General features: G+C 37.4%; 1 long non-coding RNA gene across 2 annotated transcripts in view; it reads right to left on the bottom strand.

Moving 5' to 3' along the window:
* Positions 1–9,671: 9,671 nt before the first annotated feature.
* The window catches only part of LOC107308886 (uncharacterized), a 56,752-nt gene continuing 45,126 nt past the window's right edge, over positions 9,672–21,297 (bottom strand). For both annotated transcript variants that reach the window (XR_014943154.1, XR_014943155.1), the window contains 2 exons: positions 11,391–11,519; positions 9,672–10,651 (listed from right to left, as the gene is read on the bottom strand). This is a non-coding gene — a long non-coding RNA (uncharacterized LOC107308886). The remainder of the gene's footprint in view (positions 10,652–11,390; positions 11,520–21,297) is intronic.

Genomic DNA, 21,297 nt, shown 5'->3' with positions numbered 1-21,297 from the left:
AACATAACCATACTAAGAGCGTACGCACACTTCCCCTATTCACTGCTTTGTGTGTAAGAACAGTTGTCATAGAAAATCAGCTTCAGTATACCTGCAGATACTCATTTCCACATATCCTCTTCCGAAGAGGCTATCCTTTCTTTAAGCTATACAAGAAAAGAAGAGCATTCCCAAAGCCCTCCCACTGAAGATTTTGTTTTCCATAAAAGTCTTAAAGGTCTCCTAGAGAAGGAGTATAATAAAGAAACACAAAATGACCCTGAGACTGTGGTTACAACACTTAGTTTGCAACAAGGAACCAAAACTCCCAGTCTTTTCTGAAGGCTCTTTGTGTATGTGTCATGGGATAAAATACAGAAGCAGTCCCCAACACAGAGGCTGAACAGCACACTTCCCCCTCTGAAGACCATTTGTCTCTGCATGAAGAATCAATACTCCCTTTCCCAGTGACTGTTGTCAACCATTAATCACTGCAATCACTACACCACTATTGCCACCATCTGACCTGATTCCCTGTGAGAAGGGTGTTTCCGTTTACTTACTCTCAGTGAGCTGAGATATACAGAGGGCCTGAGCTTCTTGCAGTTTAACTTTAGGTCTAATGGCACAGTGACTCCCACCCTCCCTTATTCTGTTATTAAAAAGAAGAAACAGGATCTCAGCTGTGTTTTATAAAAGAAAAATTACAGATGTTGACCTGCAGGAGAAGCCTCCTGGCTTCATCATGTGAGAGAGGACAGCGCTACATTTCTCTCAGCAGAAGTCCTAAACACTTCACTGATTACAGTTAATTTTTTACTTAATTAAGTGTTCCTGTTTATAGCTCTGTTTTAGGCATATGGTTCTGCCTATGTATTGCAGAGCACCAGAACTTGGACCCTTTTTTAAAGAGCCAAGATGCAGATGCCTGCCTCTCTCACAAGAGGCTATGTACCAAGATTTCAAAAGAGAAGAGCCTTTCTCCATTTCTTTGAACTCTTTTGAAACACTTAAGAATGTTTCTCAGAAATCTGTGTTCAGTTCTTAGATTAGTCCCAGTCCCTTTCTCACTTTAAATCTATGATGGATTTTAAACATTAACCTGAAAATACAGGTCTTGTGTTCACAAATATTATTCCAACATTTCTGTGACCCTGATCAACCCATTTGTTTGGGCTGATACAGGTCTTTATTGGTAGACATTTTAACTTTTTCATTTGATTAAATGAAAAACTATTTTTTATAAAACAGTTATTATTAGTGATTTGTGTTTGCATTTGCTCAATAATTTAAGTTGGTTTCTGGTACAGAATTAAAGGTACCATGGAAAACTTTATATCTAGATATTAGGAAAAGAAATCTTATTTCATGGTAGACTATTAATTTAATAATTTGGGAAACAGCTCTGATATAACCTTTTCCTATTTCAAATCAAGCTTTACTTATTTAATAAACATCTCATGGCTATTTTGTGTCATCACCTCTAGAAAACTAATTCCAAACTTATTAAAACACAGGTAATTATTTGAAATTCTAGACTACTGAACAGTGGAAAATTTTAGACATGCTGGGTCTTGAAGGCAATTTTTTCCTACAAGCAAGGCAAAAACAATATAGAGGTGAAAACATGCTTTGACAGGCTGTGCATGGACAACGCTAATGGTCTGTGCCTTCAACTGCACACATTCAGATATGAGTTTAAACTTTATTTGCCAACATTTTGCATATATTCAAGTGGTACATTTTTCCACTCTATTACTCTTTGATGGAATTATCTAATATCTGACTTGAAAAATATTCCCTGGTTAGCTGCTGCTAATAGCTGGCTGAATTAAAAAAAACAAACCTCTCTGATAGCTGCCAGCGTGTCACTGCAGACACACGTAATGAGGGCTAGCCCTTATAGCAAGCAGTCTAGAGCTAGTTTGAGAAAGCAGACACAAGCTGTTGTAGCTGTTTTCCATCCTCTCACTGCTCCCTGTTGGGCACAGGTACAGCTATGCCTCACCACAAGTAGTCACCGGCCTTATAGGCTGGTGTCTATAAGGCCAGTTGGTTAATTGATAGGTGGGTGGTGCCCAGTGGTGTGCTGAAGATGGAGCTGCACTCTACCACCTGACAAAGTTACTGTTTTCTGCCAAACCTCCCTGCTCAGCCACTTCCTAACACGCCAAAATGGTCATGCTCAGGCTAACCACGTTTAAAAGTAGTAGCACTATTTACAGAACCAGCTTAGAGCACAGACCTGCATGGAAAAAGGGAAGCTTTAGAAGCAGGGAGACTTCAGTGCCTGAAAGCAGCTGAGCTGTAGTTGGAACAGCATGTTGGGCTGCAGCTGGAAAGGTCTGCAGCCACACTGAGAAATAGCTGCACCTCATTATGGAAATATATAAAACCACTCAATTTCAAAATAATCCTAATGACCTGCGATTCCTCCTGGGGATTGCTGGGCAATTTAATTGTGGTTATATGGAACTGGTGCTGATTAGGGCTGGCTGGTGTGTGGTAATACCTGTTTGTTTGTGGTGAGTGGTGGTGGTGAATCAGCCTGATGCTTAGCATATGCCAAATAGCATTAATCCCACAAATATGAAAGAAAATCAGCATTTGGGGGACAGGTTAAAACAGACAGGATAGCAGCATTCTGGGAGTGCAGTAAACAGAGGGGAAAAAATTGAAGAATGTGAGAAAAAAAAATAATACTGTGGTTAAACCTTTTAATTCATAAAAGAGTATGGTCTCAGCTGACAGAGAGAAGTCAGAGAAAGAAGAAAACACAGCAAACGGACAGCAGTAGAAGGTCTGGGGAAATAGTGGTCAAGCAGGCCTGCTTTTCTAGTTCACAGTGCGATGACCCAGGGGTTACCATCTCCAACCAACCTCACCCCACATCTACTTCTCAGCCCTACAGAACTTCTGGCTGAAATGACTCTCTGATCATGCCACAACTTACCTCAGTCAAAACGAATAAAAACAGCTTAAATAAATCTTTGCTGACGGGACTCATTTCGTCTGAAACTGTTTCAGAATAGCTCTAATTTGGAAAAAGTTAACTTATCCCAGAAATAATAAGATGAGGGCAGTGATGTTATTATTTGGTATAAATGGCACTGCACAGACTTTGTGTCTAAGCACAGATGGCATCATTCCGCATATATCCTGCTATTCCTCCCTAGCGAGGTGTGGTTGCTCAGCACTGGTCAGAACCACAGCCACAAGGCTACATCAGATTGCTCAAATATAGTGTTCTTCATGGCACTGTACAAAGCAAAACCGTATTGATTTGAAACATAAGAGGGAAATTTTGCTAGTGCAGATCATGGAGCAGCAGATTTTGAACCAGAGTCTCCTATTTACCCTTTCACATTTTACTTGGTTGAGATCTCCCTATTTTCTCTTATCTAAACGTATTTCAAGTCTTTGAAGAAGAAAAAGAACTTATAACAAACAAGCATACAAGCAAACACTCAGCTGCTGTCCAAATGTGTTACTTCCACTGTCATTACAAAACAAGTGAAAGAAAAGTAGCAAGAAACTGCAAACTTAAGAATATAATTAAATCAACAGAAATCACTGCTGACAGAAAATACAGCTATGCTGTTGTTTAATCCAGCAGGTAGCTCAGCATCACACACTTATTTGTTCCCATGCTTTTCCAGTGGATGGAGGAGAAAATTGGAAAGAAAATTAAAAGAAAAAAAACCAAAAAAAACAGAACTTACGGACCAAGATAAAAACTACCAAGACAGAAAAGAGGAATAAATATGTATATATATATATACAAACCAAGTGATGTTCAACCAGCCTCAAGCAGTATCTGTGTATCTGTCCCACTCCCTACTCTTTTTCAACTTTTATTCATGTGACACTGTACAGCATGAAATATCCCTTTGGTTGGTTTAAGTCGTGTATCTTGGCTCAGTCCCTTCCCAACTCCTTGCTCGCCTTCTCACTGGCAGGCCAGTATGGAATATGAGAAACTGAAATGCCCTTTGCTTCACACATCACTGGTGACCAACAATTAAAACATAGGTGTGTTATCTACATTGGCTTTTTTTCCTAAAGCATCATACCAGACGCTATGAAGGAAAAGTCAACTCCATTCAAGCTGAAACAGGGATTTCTGTCTATAAATAGAGAGTAAAGGGGCAGAAAGGATAATCAGTACTAGCTCTCTTCCAGTGCTAGCTGCTGCTAGATGGTGTACTGTGTTAAGGTGGTTTAAAACATGACCCAGTCCAACTGTCCGCACACGCCTCAGTCTACCTTCCACATCACCTGGAAGATGTCCTATGGCAAAGGAGAGCCCACCTGCAGCCTAGCATATTACCTGCAAAGAATATGCACTGAAGTGTCTAAGTTGCAAGTTTGCTTTCTGCAATACGTAATGTGTGGACAAGACTCACTAGAAAAGATATGGTAGACATCCAGGTGCAAGCAAATTCATGATATCCATCATTCCCTCAAAACCCTTCTCTTCAAAGTATGGTGGAAAAGGGGAAAGACCTAACAATCCTAATAAAGAGGTTTTCACCTCTTTGAGGTTTCGTATACAACATTCATGTTTCCCGTCTTAATTTTGGTGTTTTTATCAGGATTGTTGTCTCCACTCTAACATCTGCTCCCATCAGCATCAGGTTCCTTGGTAAGATATATTATTAGGAAAAAAAGCGTAGGATAATGCAGCATGTATATTAAAAATGTAAAACTAGCTACATAGGTTCATTACTATATAGGTAATAAAGCTTCAGCTAATAAATGGTGGTAACCTATAAACATGGCTTGGTGGTTTTGATATAATGACTTTGGACTCCATCCAGTAACGGAGTAAGAGTCCCAAAAGTGTTAGCTTTCCTGTATGGAACCTGCAGATTCAGTGCCAGAGTTCCCCAAGACAGAGACCCAAGACAGCCAGTTTCTGTCCTCATAAGATGCAAAGCCTATGATCATCATCTAAACCTAATGTTTTTTCCTTTGAAAGAAAAGTGTTGTTACTTTTTTCTATTTAACTTCTAGTAGAAGCTGGGAAAAAAAATAATTAAAAAAATTAAACTATTTTAAAGTTCAGTGATTTCTATCTCCATGTAAGAGGTGAAGGTCAATTTCTTTACAGTAAATGATTAGAGCACATATGTGCTAGGAGAATGCCTGAACCGGTGGAAGAAGATGGAACAGTTTTTCTTAGAAAGTGAGGAATATTTTTTAATGATAGTGACCGTTAGAAGCAGCTAGAAATCTGACTGCTAAGTAATTGGTTCTGGTGGAGACAAACTAGTAAGAAAGTGCAGTTCAGGCAGGCAGAGGTGAATGATAAGTCTCTGCAATATATTACATGGTTCTCATCACTTTATGTGATATATGTGTGAATAATTAAAAACTGGAAGCTGCTGTGTTTGGGTTGGAAACGGAGATTTCATTTCTGATATATAATATCTAAAAGCAAATACTTATCAGTCACTAAAACTTATTGGTGTGAAATCTATATAAATTGAGAAAAATAGGAATGTAACATATAGTTCCCAAAAGGTTGAAACCATTTCTTTCATTTCTTCTCTTCATCTTTTAGTTGAGAACACAGTTAAATTATTAGTCAAGAATGTTCATTTATCTTTTTTTTTTTTTTTGTGGGGGGGGTAGGGGGGAGTAGGGAGGGGGGGGGGGGGGGGGTCGAATCTTTTTTTCCCCCCACTAAAGGAAACTGAATTCAGACAATTTTACAGGCATTTCTATTGACTCTGTGAATAATCTTGACACAGTGGATTATCCTCAAGCAGCTGTAGAGAACACAAAAGCTTTCCCTAGAACACAGGAAAGAGAATACCAATGCAGCCTGGGGCAGACTTTTTTTCCTCAGCTCTCAAGTGATTTTTAAGAGCCAGCCAGTCTGGAAAACGATGTATTTGTTTGTAGCAAAGGTAAACACTGCCAAAATCAACAAGTTCCTTCCTTAGGGGGCTGTAAAGCAAATTGATCCACAGATTAAGACAATTCAGTCAAGTCATGTTGGGGCTGACATAAACCCTTCAGGCTCCCTAGCATTTACCCCAGAAAATATGAGGAGAAATGATGAATCTCTTCTGGTGGTATTATATGTTATGGTCTCAATAATAAATAAATAAATAAATATAAAATAAGAAAAAGAAAAAAGAAAAAGAAAAATAAAGAAAAAGGAAAAGAAAAAGGAAAAGGAAAAGGAAAAGAAAAAGAAAAAGAAAAAGAAAAAGAAAAAGAAAAAGAAAAAGAAAATGAAAAAGAAAAAGAAAAAGAAAAAGAAAAAGAAAAAGAAAAAGAAAAAGAAAAAGGAGAGAAATTTAAATCAATCTTTCCTGCAAATATACTGGCACAGAACAATTTGAGGAGGGGAATGTTATCTGAGTTGGCCAGTAGGTTTACTAGTGGTTTCCTTTGCACTGGATCACATAGGCTCTGTCTTGACTCACTAGACTGGTATTGGTGAAGGATTTAATGGTGATTAGAGCCGTGTAAAATGATCTCACATGTTATCACCTGCCAAAGAAATTTCAGTGGGTGAAGGTTAAAGCTATTTACAAGTCATTTTTTGAACCTAAACCAAGATATGTGTTAAAGAAGAGCCACGGTGTCCTTCATCTTCATGAATGTACAGAATGCAAGGGAGATGGGAGAAACAAGCATTTTATAGTCAGCTTTGCACTTTCCCAGCATTTTTTTGTTTTAAATTCACTAAAGAATGAAGACAAACTGTTTTTTAATCCTGTTAAGACACAAAAACATTCATCTCTCTCATTTCACAGATCAAGGAGCAGAGGGAAATAGAAACTCATCACTGGTGCCAATTCTGGTGCTATAAATCATTAGAAAAAAATAATCAGAAACAATGTAATAGGAAATTGGGACAACATTTTCAAACTGATCTGTAAACTGAAGTGCCTAAAACTTTAGCAAGTAGTAGTGAAGTCTTTGGCTGGCTGTAGCTGACATGGCCAGGTCACACACAGTTCAGTCGGACTTTATTGGCATGACAACATATTCGCACACAGCTACAGGAAATCAGCAATACAGCTGGGAGGGAACCTGGGTCTCCTGACTAGCAGTTCTGTGTACTAATGACAATGCTCTGCTTCCTAGTCCCTTACATCCTCACAGCATTTTTCAAACATTAACTAATGCACCAGTCAGGTTTGTTTGAGAGGGAGGCGCAATGAGCAAGCTGAAAATGAAAAGCATGTAGGGCCACCATTTCACTGGGAAAAGGTTAAATCACTCTAATTAAATCCCATAGAGCCTCTCTGTTCAGAAACCACCAGATTTTAAAAGCAATGAGGGTTAACATCTCATTAGCAGGAAGCCTGGTTGCTATAAGGCTGATATATTAAGATTTTTAATAATTATTTGTGCTGGAAATCAGTGTCCAGGAAGGTTAAATTCAAAAATCTCCATCGGAAAGGATAAAGAACTGCTAACCAACACAATTAAATCTTATTTTGATCTAAATTTACATGATTCCACAGACTTACCCTATTTCTCCATATCGGGGCATGAGCTCCTACATGCTGTGTGATGAAACTTGAGGGAGTTTGCACGTACATCAGATCATCTGACTGTCTTAGGACAGCATTATTACATTTGCCGGCTTCAGGAAAAAACAGTCCTGTTTGCAATGTATATGGTGTTGCACTGCAGTGTTCAGCATCCTGTTAAACAAGCCCCGTTCTGACCCAGAACCCCAAGCACCAGCAGGGATAAATGCCATGGAAATTGGTGCACAAGACACCACAGTACCACTACAGCCTGAGTTTGCTTTTAGAGGTGCCACATGTGAATCTGACTTGTAACCATGATCTCTGTTTTACTAATTCCAGAAAGTGAATTTTATTGTTACCAGCCTTGAAACTGTTTCATCCTTATTGTTGTCAATAAATAAATAAATAATAGAAAAGGTTAATATTTGCTGTAAGTTGTAATAAAAAATCTTTGCCTGTTCTTCAAATATTATTGATAGATATTACTGAAGTGCTGTGTAGGAGGTGAGTGACTAAGGAACATTAATCAGTTAAAGAAAGCCAAGGAAATATACATTTCATGTGTTACTCATAGCCAAGGAAGAGAAGAAACTTGTGCTATAGTGAAGAAAATAGCAAACAAACGACATATGTGCTGTTAGCAATTAAAAAATATAACCTTCAACTCAACCTTGTTCAATGGAAGAATAAATATACAATATCTCTCATGGTTAGATGAAAGAAGAATTCGTCCTTAACAAATCCATAGGTTAATAACTTCAGTTTGCTTCTCATACAAATGAAAAGCAGTAACAAAAATCATTGTTGTCATCACCACAGGGTGGTAACAGAATTCAGTCAATTCCAAAGAAAAGTACTTAACATGTCAAAATTTAAGCCTAACTGAATTTAAAACTGAAGTGTAAGCCCAGCCCCAAGAATGGAAAAGTACTGGATAAAACTTTGGAAAATATACTGCAGGGAACGATCCCACTTTGGCAGTGAGATAGCTTAAATGACCTAATACAATTTTTCCATTCCTAATTTATATTACTCTGTGATTCAACAAAAACAAACTGCAAAATTAAAAACTAAAGGAAGTTTATAACCTGGCTACCATATTTTATAAATGTGTACATACACATTTCTATAGGCATTTGAAATAGTGACTCTCTTGGCACCAGTGCTACAGGACATATATTCAGACTGTCAGATTTCCTCTTAAAACATTCATCTGTCTGCCAGGCTGAACAGCTGCCAGTAGCCTAAAAGGTAGACCTAAGAATAACCCCAAAGACACTCTGAAATGATTGCTAAAACTGAAAAAGTCAATTATATTGACTGCTATGGGCTAAAACTCCAATTTTGTTGTGAAAATGAAGGCAACGTCAAAAAAAGAAAAAAAACAGGAACAGCAGGAAGGCTGGGACCTGGATGTGAGCGACTTTGCTGGAGGATGAATGCTCTTAGGCAGTAAGTGTTCTTTAAAAGGTTGTGCTTCTCCTCAGCAGGGGATTAGAAGAGGTAAGTGTTGCTGGAAAGTCCTTATAGTGTATTTATAAATACACAGCTCACACTTGTACAAATCAAGTCCAACACTTGAACTGACCCTTGAGCTGACCTTTCAGGAGTAGGCTGATGAGAAGGTATACTATTCAATTCCCCTTACTGGATAGATGCACGTAATCAGGAAATTAATAAAAGTATGGAATACATCCAAGAACCTACTCTCTTTTTTATTTCTTTTTTTAACGTTTTTATGATCTTTTAAAGGAAATCAGTACTCACAAGAGATTGGAAAGTGAGATCTATATGTGTAGGTTCTCTTAGCTTACTATTAAAGTTTTCCAAATGAGAACATGCACTAACAAAGGTTGTCCTGTTTCCTGAGAAGGGAAATATTGACTTTCAAATCTGTTTCCCCATGCAGATAATCCTGTGACCACAGAGGTTCCTGTTGTAAATAATTTGAGACCACCTGGACATTTGTCTAATACAGACAGCCCCAGGAAACAAGTCATTCAAAAAGAAAAACGAAGTCTTCACTTTCGAGACCCTCAATACACGCCTGTAGCTGAGGCAAATCAATTAGCTCTCAGAAGAAGAATGGGTGGCTCTGTTCTGGAGCACCAACTTCACTGCCTTTCCAAACAGTAGAAGAGCCCTGTCATCCTGCTTCAAATAAGCAATGAGATGGAGGAGAACAAAAAATGTGGTTTGAACAGTTTATTAAAGGAGCAATTGTAAAGGAAAAGACCCATCCTTTCTGTTTTTTTTAAGGAATTTTTTTTCCACATGAGAAAATAGCTACTGTGAATTGCTTTTCCACAACTGTGAGATTCCAGTTATTAAAGTTTTGAGTTTGTTTCTTTTTTTTTTCCTTTTTTTTTTTCTCAGACATAAAAACTAGTTAAAGTATTGAGAAAAGCAATTGCTGAGCAGACTATATTTGAAGAGATGATTACCATTGGAATTGGATAAAATAAATTTTCTTGGGAAGGTGTCTCAGCAGTAGAATACAAACATTAGGCTTTCAAAACTGCAGACTTCTTCACTTGTTTTCAAACTCAAAACTGCCTTATTCATTACCCTCCCACTTCCCACATCTGCTTTAGCCTTTACTGTACAGCAGATGTTAACCTAACAGTCAAATCCTTACAGAATCACACATCTTGTGATTTTTCAAAAGCCTCTGAGAGATTTAGGAGCCAACATTACTGATTTTCAGAGAGCTTTGGGCTCCTGGGACAAGATTCACAAGTTGTTTTGGAGAATTTCTGTTCTGAGAGTCAGAGTTCCCACTGCTCTCTCCCAGCTGTTGGTGGCCCTGGAGGCCACAGGAGGCCTGGAGGCCATTACTGCCTGCACAAGAGTAACAGAAGACCGGAGCAGGAATATGATGATGCATTCCACTGCTTGCTGCAATAAGTTTTGGTTACAGATTTGTCAGTAATGGAAATTATACCTAGTATTGTATGTTCAGACTTCTTGACCTTCTCAGACCTAGAATGGATGCTTGACTTGCACAATTTCTTTAAACGATTTTTAGATTAGTGCAGAACAGAAGCACATCCCCAGTAAATTAGCAACCACGCAGAAGAGAAATATTCCATAAGGCAGACTCAGAGGACATTTTGTGAGTTTAGTTTCAATTCACAAGCCATGGACTTTTCCAAGCTAGGAAGCTAAGCCTGTAACAGAAAAAAAGGAATAATAATAATAATAACAATAAAATAAAAAGTAAAATAAAAAATAAAGGAAGAAAGGGAAAGATAGCAGCAATAATATCTTTAGACTACTGTGATGAAGATGCTCATTTCAAAGATCCACATGCATAGCCCTTGTTACATAACTGAACCTATGCATCTGCTTTTTTTGTATTTGGGGACAATACTTCTCAGTTCCTCAGATCTTTCACTTTCTGTTAAATAAGTAGTCTCCACTTTAGGGCAAAGAAAGGAACGTAAAAATTAAGTGAACTTAAAACTTGTCAAGCAGAACATTTTCCTGAAAATTAGGTACATGAAGCTGAAACAAAATTGGATGCAAAACACTCTCCAAGGCTGCATTCTCTAACCAGACCATTCTCCTGCAGATGCAAGATGCTAAAAAACATGCAGGAAGTTAGAAACAGCATGGGTGTGTCTATCCATCAGGCAAAATAAGAAATATCTGGTGATATGTTGCATGGAATTAAGTACTACTGCAAAGATATAAATGGTTCTCTACACCAGAAGTGACACTGGGGGAGACCTTGATAGTGATGTGCAGACAGATAAAATGGTTCCTAGCTTTTGATTTTAAAAGAAACAGGCTGCTGGCAAGAGTCTGTACTTTAATTACAAGTGCTTAGATAGGGCACCTTTGGAAATGGAGCCTCCAAGTACCCGAGTTATTTTGGAAGTGAGGCATGAGTTCTTCTGAACTTACCTTCCCTGTGCAGTGGAATGTTGTGCACAGATAACCCAATGAGTAACCCAGACCTCAAAGTCTATGGCTGTGCTAGGTGGGTCCGAGATCTTCAGTAACAAGAATATTGGATTCAGTGGATGTCCCAACCTGAGCAAGACAATTCAAATTCTGTTTTCTGTTTTATGAGAATTAACTACTATCTTTTATGCCTGTATCTAAAATCCAGTCTTCGGGCACCTGTTGCTTGTGGTGTGTTCATTCTCACTGAAAACTTGAACTTCAGTCTTTCTTTAGTGCTTTACACCCATCTTTCCTATCAGTTGTTTACAGTTATTTAGTACAGTACACACAGCAAGTCTGAGTAACTACTATAGTACATTAAGAGCAATATGCAATTCTCTGGTGAAAAAGGGGAAAATTTGCAGCGTTGCAATATCTTGTTTCAAACAAAGTGATGTAAATTTTAATTTTAATGGCTGATGTTTTTTAAGCAATAATAAGAAATGCCAACATTGCACAGATTTTTTTGTCTTAGAAAGTTGTAGTCTTCGAGAGTTTGACCCCCATTTGGAACAATGCCAAGTTTTTTGACAGCTTGAAATATTTTATAGAATGGAATATCAGCTTTCCCTGTACTTTACGAAATTTAGTCCGCTGGTTGAAGTCAACTATCTAGTTTTATGGGATCTGTCCAGATAGTCTAGATTCTTTGTTCTGAATCTGCAAGTGTTTTTTTTTAATCCATGCTAATTTTTCTACTGTGTGTGGTCCCACTGAAATCACTAGGACTCCTCACGGTTGTTATATTAAACACAAGTGTGAGTGTTTGCAAGATGATGGCCTGTGCCTACCTATTCCCAAAGAAAAACACTGTATTTGGGGAGAGGGAAGTTACCCTGGGTTATCTGACACCCCTATTATTCCATATAAAAACCACAAATGAAATAACAGTGTCACATTTTCAAGTTCAAACTCAGGACTGGAGGCTTTCTTCTGTGATGCCAAGAATCATATAAGCCAAGAAACCTTTGAGTAGGCAATGAGTTTTTCAAATTATTCCTTATTTTCTTAAGTTGACTGGGCAATGATATTTTACATGGCTCTCAATTTATTATCTTTCATAATAAGGAATGTTACTGGAGAAATACAATATTATGGAATATTGCTGAACATATTATTAAATCTAATCATGGTAAATACGTTTCCTTTCCAAAATTGTATGACCCTGTCTACCTTTCTCCAATATATTTGGATAACTGGCATTTTGATTCTTCACACATTTAAATCTACAGTTATTACATTATGAAAAGAACTTTACAGTCTGGGAACTCTGGTAGGTTAACACCTCTCCTTCTGAGAGGGGGCACGAGTGCTGAAGCACTACACTTTTTCTAAAAAATTCCAAAGCTTCAAGCTTTTATATTTATCTGAAAATAGACAAAAAGACTACATTTTAGAAGAACTACAACCAGGAACACTGCTCCTTTTTATTATTGTTTGGGATTAAAATAGCACCAATTTTAAAACATTCATCCTTTTTACCACTTGAAAAAAAAAAAAAAATTACACAAAATCAGCTTTAGTACAAAGTAATGACTGGTCCCAACCCTCATATTATACAGAGGAAAATTCTATAGTCAAATAACTGCTGCCAGATGTGATTTTGAGCCAGAGCAACAGCTTTTCCTCAGCAATGAATGGGGAGATATCTCCAAAGAGCGTGGGTTGGCATGCAGCATGCTCAGTGGGAACAACCTGTGTCACATCTGTGATGAGCTGAGCATGGCCAGCAAAGAGGAATACTTGTGTTATGGCTTGTTTTTGTATAGTACACAGAATGTAGCTCCTCCTTGCAGCCATCTTTAGGATTTTTCCCTCTTTCTATTACCAGGCTGGAGCAGCAGCTCCACTTGTGTACAAGTGCTTTAGATCCAAAACAGGAGTGAATCATGAGCATGGGCAGCCATCAGGGCCAGACACTGAAAAAAACAAAAACAAAAAAACAAACAAACAAAAAAAAATCTCCTTCCAAAAGTCCCCAGGAAACATTACCTTTCACAAGCAGCTGTTGAATATCTCATGATGTATGTGAGGCACTGCTTCCCTGCCATCCTACTGGACAGCACACTGTGCACATCTCAGCTTACTTTATTAGATTGTGAATTAAAAAAGCATTATTCTCATTGTTCAGCCAACAGCTTCCTTTACCAGCTGCTCTTATAACCATCATGTACCCTCAGCTCCACCCAGACCATAATTTATCTCAATATACCACACAGTGTCAAGCACCTGGGAATATGGACTGATCCATTAATGCAAGTAGATAAAAGTCTTGCCTTGTGTGTGTACATGTGTCATTTCAGTTGGTAATTTCCTCATCTGTCTGAATGGAAAGTTTCTGTTTGGTGACACTGTGACTTCCACGCACGTAAATCCAAATGAAAAACATAAATCTGGATGTTCCTACTCATTGTTAGCAAACCTCTCGGATCCCACTGTAGCCCCAGTCTGACCATGAGCTGCTACACCTGTGTACAACTGGCAGAAGAGTGCAAGTTGATTGGAATGTGAATAACATCAACAATTGTTAATCTGCCCTTTTTTGTTAACAAAATAATGAAAGAGAAACAAATCTTCCATATGAGCAACATGAATATACAAATGAGATCCACGAGGAATAATTCAAAGAAAGTTTGCAATAATTTTCTGTTGTTTGGATTACTTAGTCCAAATAAAAAATTCTTTATTCACAGTCTTCAATCCAGTCTGGCACTGAACATTTGTTTCACAGGACTTGGCCTCCCATGTCACTGGAGTTTAGAGAATGGATTCAACAAACCTCAGAGAAAATTTTATTGCTTGCTCTTTTGAATATGGTGTCATCATTCACCAAATCTGCAAACTTTTCTCTGAGTAGTCTTATCTTTTACCAACTTTAATACAGACTGTTTTATCTCAGAGAATTGAAAATAGAAGGCAATAATTCCCTAGTTAGTCAAGATAAAACTCCATGCATTATTAAACAATCATTCAGTCAAGGTCAAAGACCACCTATGAGACCAGAAAAAGCATTATATAAAAAAAAAAGGGGGCATATTTGGGAGATCTGTAATCGCCTTCATTTTTCAGCTGTACTATGTAATAGTAACATTTAGTGGCAATGAGGTAAATGACTGTCCTGAAAAATGTGTAATGCAGCAGCTTCTCTTGCCTGATCCTCAGCCACTCACCCTTTCTTGAGGTCAGAAAGGAGTCCTCATTTCCACTACAGCCAGGATCAATGTGGGGAAACACATACCATTCTCACAGCACAAGCCAAATCATTAAGCAAAGGTTGACTGTAATGAATGTCAGAAAGACCAAATAAGGGTCAGAATAGCTTGATCTCCTACTTGTTTGCTGCTTACTCAGAAATAATTTCTTCTTTATGTTAGTCATTTACTCAAATGAGGTCCGTAAGAACTGTTATTTGACTCAGCCTCCAGGCAGTGATGTTTGCCTCTTGGAGTCAAGTCAATGGGAACATTACTTGTGATTTCAAGTGGAAGCAAAACCCAAGTTATCATATACTATGTTTTCTATTTTTTAATATATAGTTGCTATGAAGCATGCATTCCTCACAAATTATAAGAATCTGCCAATTAGTAAAAATGTAATTCACCTAAAATGACATGAGCTGCAATAACTGTTTTCTTTATAAAATTATTGTATTTTTCACTCCTGAAAGAAAGTCTACCAAACAAATAACTTCAATTGTCATTTTAAGTTAAATGTCACTGTTTTCCCCCATTAAGTTTGAGGAGAATATTCCACCATCTCTTAAGAAAATTATATCACAATCTCAGTAGTTTAGCATGTACTAGGAGAATGATTGAGGTTTTGAAAGAGTTTCTGCTATGTTTTCAAGCCCTCTTAAGGTTGCATTTACCTACAAGTTCCTGGTTTCTTATTTAGTTTTGGAGCTATTTGCAGAAAGACAGAAGGAATCGTTTATTTGCCACAGCATATAAGTATACTTCTGTTTTTAAACTTAAGCTCATATTGCTCTGCTTTTCTACTTAAACCTGAAGGTGGCTCAGCACCACACAGTTGTTTACTCACTCCCCCTACTCCCAGTGGGGTGGGGACAAGAATCAAAAGGAAAAAAAGACAACAAAGTAAAACTCCTAAAAACTGTTTACTATAAAAATATACAGAAAAGGAAAAGGATAATGATTATGACAAATATATGTATATATGAATGTATATAAAAAGTAATGCACAGGCAATCGCTCACCACCCAGTAACAGATGCCCAGTTAGGCCATAGTGAGCAGAAGAGAGCTGAATTCCCACTGCCTTCAGAACTCTTCCTGCTTGATGTCATATGGTTGGTAAGGACTATCCCTTTGGCCCATGTAAATTAGCTGTTCTGATATCATCCATACCCAGCTCATGCAACTGAGAAACTGGAATGGTCTTGGCACTGTACAATGCTGCTTAGCAGCTATGAATATCAGTGCATTATCAACTTTGTTTTTCTCCTAGAAACAAAACAAAGGATCATATTGGGCACTCTGAAGAAAACAATTCTGTCTGCTGAAACTAAGACAATTCATAAGGTGTTAATTGATTCATTTATTTTCCTTTCTCTGAACAGCAGTATTTTTCTCTGATAATCTATTCCACCACTTGTTGGGCTCATCATTAACATTCACATATGAGTTATACCTTATCTAGTTTTATCAGACAATGGACTAAGTATTGTATGAACTTTCTGATTTTTAGATATAGCATTTTTATTCATTAGAAGATGTTGACAGAATGTTCATTACCTCATAATGAAGCCTGAGGTCTTTTACCTCTACTCAGAAAGAAAGCCAACACAATAGTTTCTGCAATAAACCTCTCTGAAACAAATAGTTGTGTGAGTGCCACAGCAAACAAATTAAGTCTATGAAACAGAGTCCCAGCTAGCCCATATCTTCATTAAAAAAATTACTTTTTCTTCCTTATTATCCTCACATTTTTCATACGTACCATCTTCCTTCCTCATAGAAACCTTGCTCACGCCAGATTCGCTTGCAGCTCTTGCCTCTGGTCAAACAGACTCTGCTGATTTCATGCTGTCCTGTTCCACCCTTTCTTCAACCCAACTTTTTCCTTTTCATGTCTCAAAATGCCTTGCTTTTACAGCAGTCATGCATGGCTGAGTCCTTCCCTTGGAGGATCTTTAAAAGCACATCAGCAGAAAGGAAATCTGCCAGTGCTCATACTGAAATGCTATGTACAAAGTGCAACCTAAATAAGAATCCTCCTCCTTTGGGAGAATTTTGCATTTCTTCCAAGGCAGAGAGAGAAGCAGAGCCTGGTTCATGTGCTGCTGCTGTGCCTGGTTTGATCCAGTCCAAATAATGTCTATCTACGTGTTCCTTGATTTCTTTACCCAGAGACACAAATAAGGACTACCTAGAAGAATCTCAGTCCCTAATGTGTTAGTATAGAATAGATACCATAGAAACTAGCTTTTCTTTTTTTTTTTTAACTCAGCAACTATCCTTCACTGTAGGAAAACCCCAATACCTTTTAGCCTCAGAATTTAAGTCTTTATTTCATCCAATGTTCCTCAAAAGGCATGTTGATTTGAAGCACTGCCCTCATCCAGCTAATGCCCAGATGCTGCTGAGTTAATCAAACAGAGGCAGAAATGAAGCAAAGGTAGAGAACAGATCTGACACTTAGATGTTTAGTAGCCAGTGACAGACAGAAACCCAGTTTGCTTCAGATAAACAGCTCAAAATTTAGATCTTTATTCAGAATATGTTTCTGCCTTACTGCCTGGAAAAAAAATTGTAAAGACTAAAGCACTTGAATAATAGAAGCTTTTTTTTTTTTTTTTTTTGATTCTCTGATTCTATTTTGAAGAACATACAAACAAAAAGTGACAACCAGGAAAAAGGAAAAAGAGAAGGAAAAAAAAGCTATTCACCCCAATCAGTGAATGCAGAAGAGCTAAAACCACATTTTTATAAGTTTTTTGTTTGCCTCTCATCACCTTCCCCACATCTCTATCAAGCTACCAAATCTTATTTTTACAAGTTGAACAAGAGGAAAAGGAATTTTCCATACTCTAAAAGAATTTCTTAGGGAAATGATGACTGTCTGACACAAATGTGTCACAGAAAGAGCTTTCCATGGATGAAATTCAGCCTGACTCCAAACACATTTCTTCTGGAAGGCTTGAGGTTTCCTGGGGCTCTGCTGAGTCTCCCAGGTTACAGTTTTCAAGCAATCTCTTTCAAATGCAAGACAGAGTATTCACATTCCTCAGTCATCTGATTCTCCATCACATCCAATTTCTAGTTTTGTTTAAAGGAAAAATGAGAAGGGCAATATTTCACCCAATAATTGCAATAATCAGATGCAATTTACAGAGCCAACTTCAAATGATGTTGTTGTCAATAGTATTGAAAGCCTGCTTCATGACTGTCCTGTTTTTTCAACTGCTTTCCAAATAAATGTGGAAAAAAAATCCAAATACTGAAGTTTGCCCTGAACCATAAACTATTATTTTTTGTCATTTCTGGCCTGATGCTGATTCACAGTTAAATGCAAAATCCAGCTGTTCCAATTAAGTGATGGGGGCTTTTTTCACTCTATTTCTTACCTCTTTCTATCCAGTTCTACTGAAGATGGAATAGAAAACTTAACTCTAGATGTTAGAGACCAGCATACTGAACAGCTGTTAAAGAAATCAACCAGCCCACTTAAAGCAACTGATTTTCCTTCCATCAGACAAAGGTCTATGTAATGGAGACCTGTTAAATGAATACCTGAGGAAGCTGGTCTCTAGTGTATCCAGCACAATGGATAAAAGAACACTGTTAATCTATTTTCAGCAAATCGAACCAAAGTGTATTTCATATAATGTGATAGCTTGCTTAAATAGTACCACTCACTAAGAGAGCTGCTAAAGTATTTGGGGTCAATGTGGATATATATTCAGCAGATTTATACTTTAGATGAAATAACCCTTTAGAGATTTACCATGGTTATGTCTTCAAAATCAGACCATAAGACTACTGACTACTAATAGGGACTTTGTCAATGTCTTTTCCTGTGCATAAGAAAAACTGTATAGTACACTGATACTGACTTTCACAGTTCTGTCTACTCTGTGTATATGCTTTTTCTTGTTTTGAAGGGACTTCTGACTTCACTGTATTTCTTATGCAAAACCAGTAGTGCTGTCACCAAAGGGAATTTGGGAAGTCAGAAGGTTATTTAAGAAAGAAGTCAAAACTCCACTCAAAAAAAATAAGTTCATTTTTCTTCCTTTTCCTTCCTGAACGAAACTGTCCAGGATAAAAGTATGATTCCAGTGTGAGTAGGACATTGCATTCCACACAGTCATAACAGTGAAAAATTTATTTAGGAAATACTAAATATTTGTTGTTTTTTGAAAACATTGTTCCACCTGATACATATTTGGTGTTTAACTCTGCAGATTTATTGAGTTTACTAATTTTATAACATTTTAAAATTACAAGCTCCCTAAACTCTTCTACAATGTCCAAAATAATTTTTATCATTCAGGAAACAATTTGTGAGTTTAAAATATACTCTTCAAATTAAGTATGTGCATTTTCTAGGGTAAAAAAAAAAACAACTTGAAAATAGAAATTTCTTGAAGAGGACAAACTTCAGATCTGCTTCAAAACAACATAATTCAGATCCTCACCTGGAAACTCCTCATCACAGCCAATAAAATCAGTCACTTAATATCAAGTCAACAGGACTCTACTGTCAAGAAAGAATGAAAAAGAGACGCAGCCTTTTAACTCAGAAGGCTTCAAATTCACAAACCAATGGCAATCACCCAGATGTTGATGAGGAGTTTATCAGTGAATTAGTACGAATTGCTCCTCACAGTTGCCTGTTGGAAACGACTCCTTTCACATTTTTTGTACCAATTTTTGGACACTAAGCTAATTTTATTATGAAATTTTGAAATTTCATTGTTATGGATAACTATAGAATCATTAGACATTGCAGGTGATGCTCATATTCATATTAATCACTCTTTACCCTAAGCTTAACACAATTTGAGAGCTGCCTCAAAAAAAGTGCATCTTCCCCACACAAACCTTCACATCCTGAAAAAAAAAACAAATCCAATTCACAGCAGAATTTAAAATGATTTTTTTTTTAAAAAGGAATTTCTTGGGGAAAAAACAAAAACAAACAAACAAAAAAAAACAACAACAATAATAATAGTACAAAAATGTGTGTCTACATCCTGGCTAATAGAAGTTTTCCATTGCAAATGAAAATGGCAGAGTCTGTTCATACAGAAAGTCAGAGAATTCTGACACTTTTTTTCTTGTGCAAGAATCTCAATTTTGAAAAAATAATTCTTTTTCAGTTTTGTCAGTTTCACAGAAAGTTCCTGCTGTACTGCTGGTAAGCCAAAGAATCTATCCAGATTCTTTAAAAAGATTACATAATTTGCATGAGAAGGTGCTATGGATTATTTTATCCATGCTGTTTTAACACCAGTTGTCTTACTGTCTCTGTCTACTGGTTAGTAATACAATCTGGACATAGAGAAGAAATTCAGTTGTAAAGAAAATTCAAAGTAAAACATCTGTAGGAATTACTGATACCCTAAATCTGCATTTCCTAAGTATGCTGAAATAAAATTTGGTAGAAGGGTGGAGCATCATATTTCAGCAATGTCAGAAATTTTTCCCTAACATAATGCTGTAGTTTTAGCAAAATACATCAGATTTGCAGTGTCTGAATTTCACTGAAATATGAAATTGGCAAAATTAATATTTCAGAATAGTTCTGCTGAAGACTGAAAATGATTGGCTTGAAATTCTGTTCTAAAAGACTGTTACTTGTCCCTTTGGGACACACATCTACCACTACGGAAGCAGACACTCTCCAGATCTGATATGGGAAAGCTGTAAAACCTCTTCACAGTGAAAATAATCTGACTTTGCTCCCAAAGAAAGACAACATGGACTCACTAAGCTATACACCACCTGGAAAGGCTTTACAGATCAATTTTCAAATACACTGAATGAGAGAAGAGTTTATTTTCTTTTTGCTTCCAAGAAGCTCTTCATTAAAACTAGCTCTGTTTGTTGGATTTACTGCACCTACACCCATAGACAGAGCCTATACAAAGCTACTTGCATGCTGTGAGCCCATTAGATAGGTAGTTAGATGAAGATATGAAACAGACATCACCCATGCAATTGATTTCTTCACTCATTATGGTATTTCATTGTTTCCCCATATGAGGACAGAACAAATACACCAAGAGTCTTAGAAAAAGCTCTGTGAGATGAGATATAAGGCAGTCTTTGCCAATAGAAAGTGCAGTGAGACTGTCCAGCTGGAAGTTGCTTTTTCTTCCTCTTACATGCACACTTGTATCCAACGTGTGAATTTGTCATCAGGCTCTAACAAATTACTATTTGTTTTGCAGGAATGAGCAAGAGGCATTGCAGCTGGTGCTGCAGCCCCCACTGACAGACATAAGACAACTGCTGGGATTTAGTAACACTCCCTGCACAGGCTGATTCTGCTCTACAGACTTGAAGTCGGGTTCCCTTACTCCTCTTTGACTACACACATATCACAATGCAGTTTGGGATTACGTGGGAAAGATTCTTGGTTTGCCAATGCAGATTCTAAAAGCCAGGCATTGTACCCAGATGACTGCTCAGAAATAACCTGAGTTTGCTAAAACACTCCCAGGTAAGAACACCCTGCAGGCAATAAGACTGGGCTACTTTCCCAACATAAGTGGAACAATTGTCAATTTTTCATTTACTTGTAAGAGAGTATTAAGAGATTGTGTTGCAGTAGCAAGAGATTGTGTTATGTAAGGAACAGGTAAATTGTGATTTTTTTCAATTTCTGCCAACAACAGG

Source organism: Coturnix japonica, chromosome 2, assembly GCF_054131305.1.
Source record: "Coturnix japonica strain WE chromosome 2, WE-NBRP24, whole genome shotgun sequence".
Lineage (NCBI taxonomy): Eukaryota > Metazoa > Chordata > Aves > Galliformes > Phasianidae > Coturnix > Coturnix japonica.
Note: the sequence above shows the minus strand (reverse complement) of the source record. Positions and strands in the feature narration are given on the sequence as shown.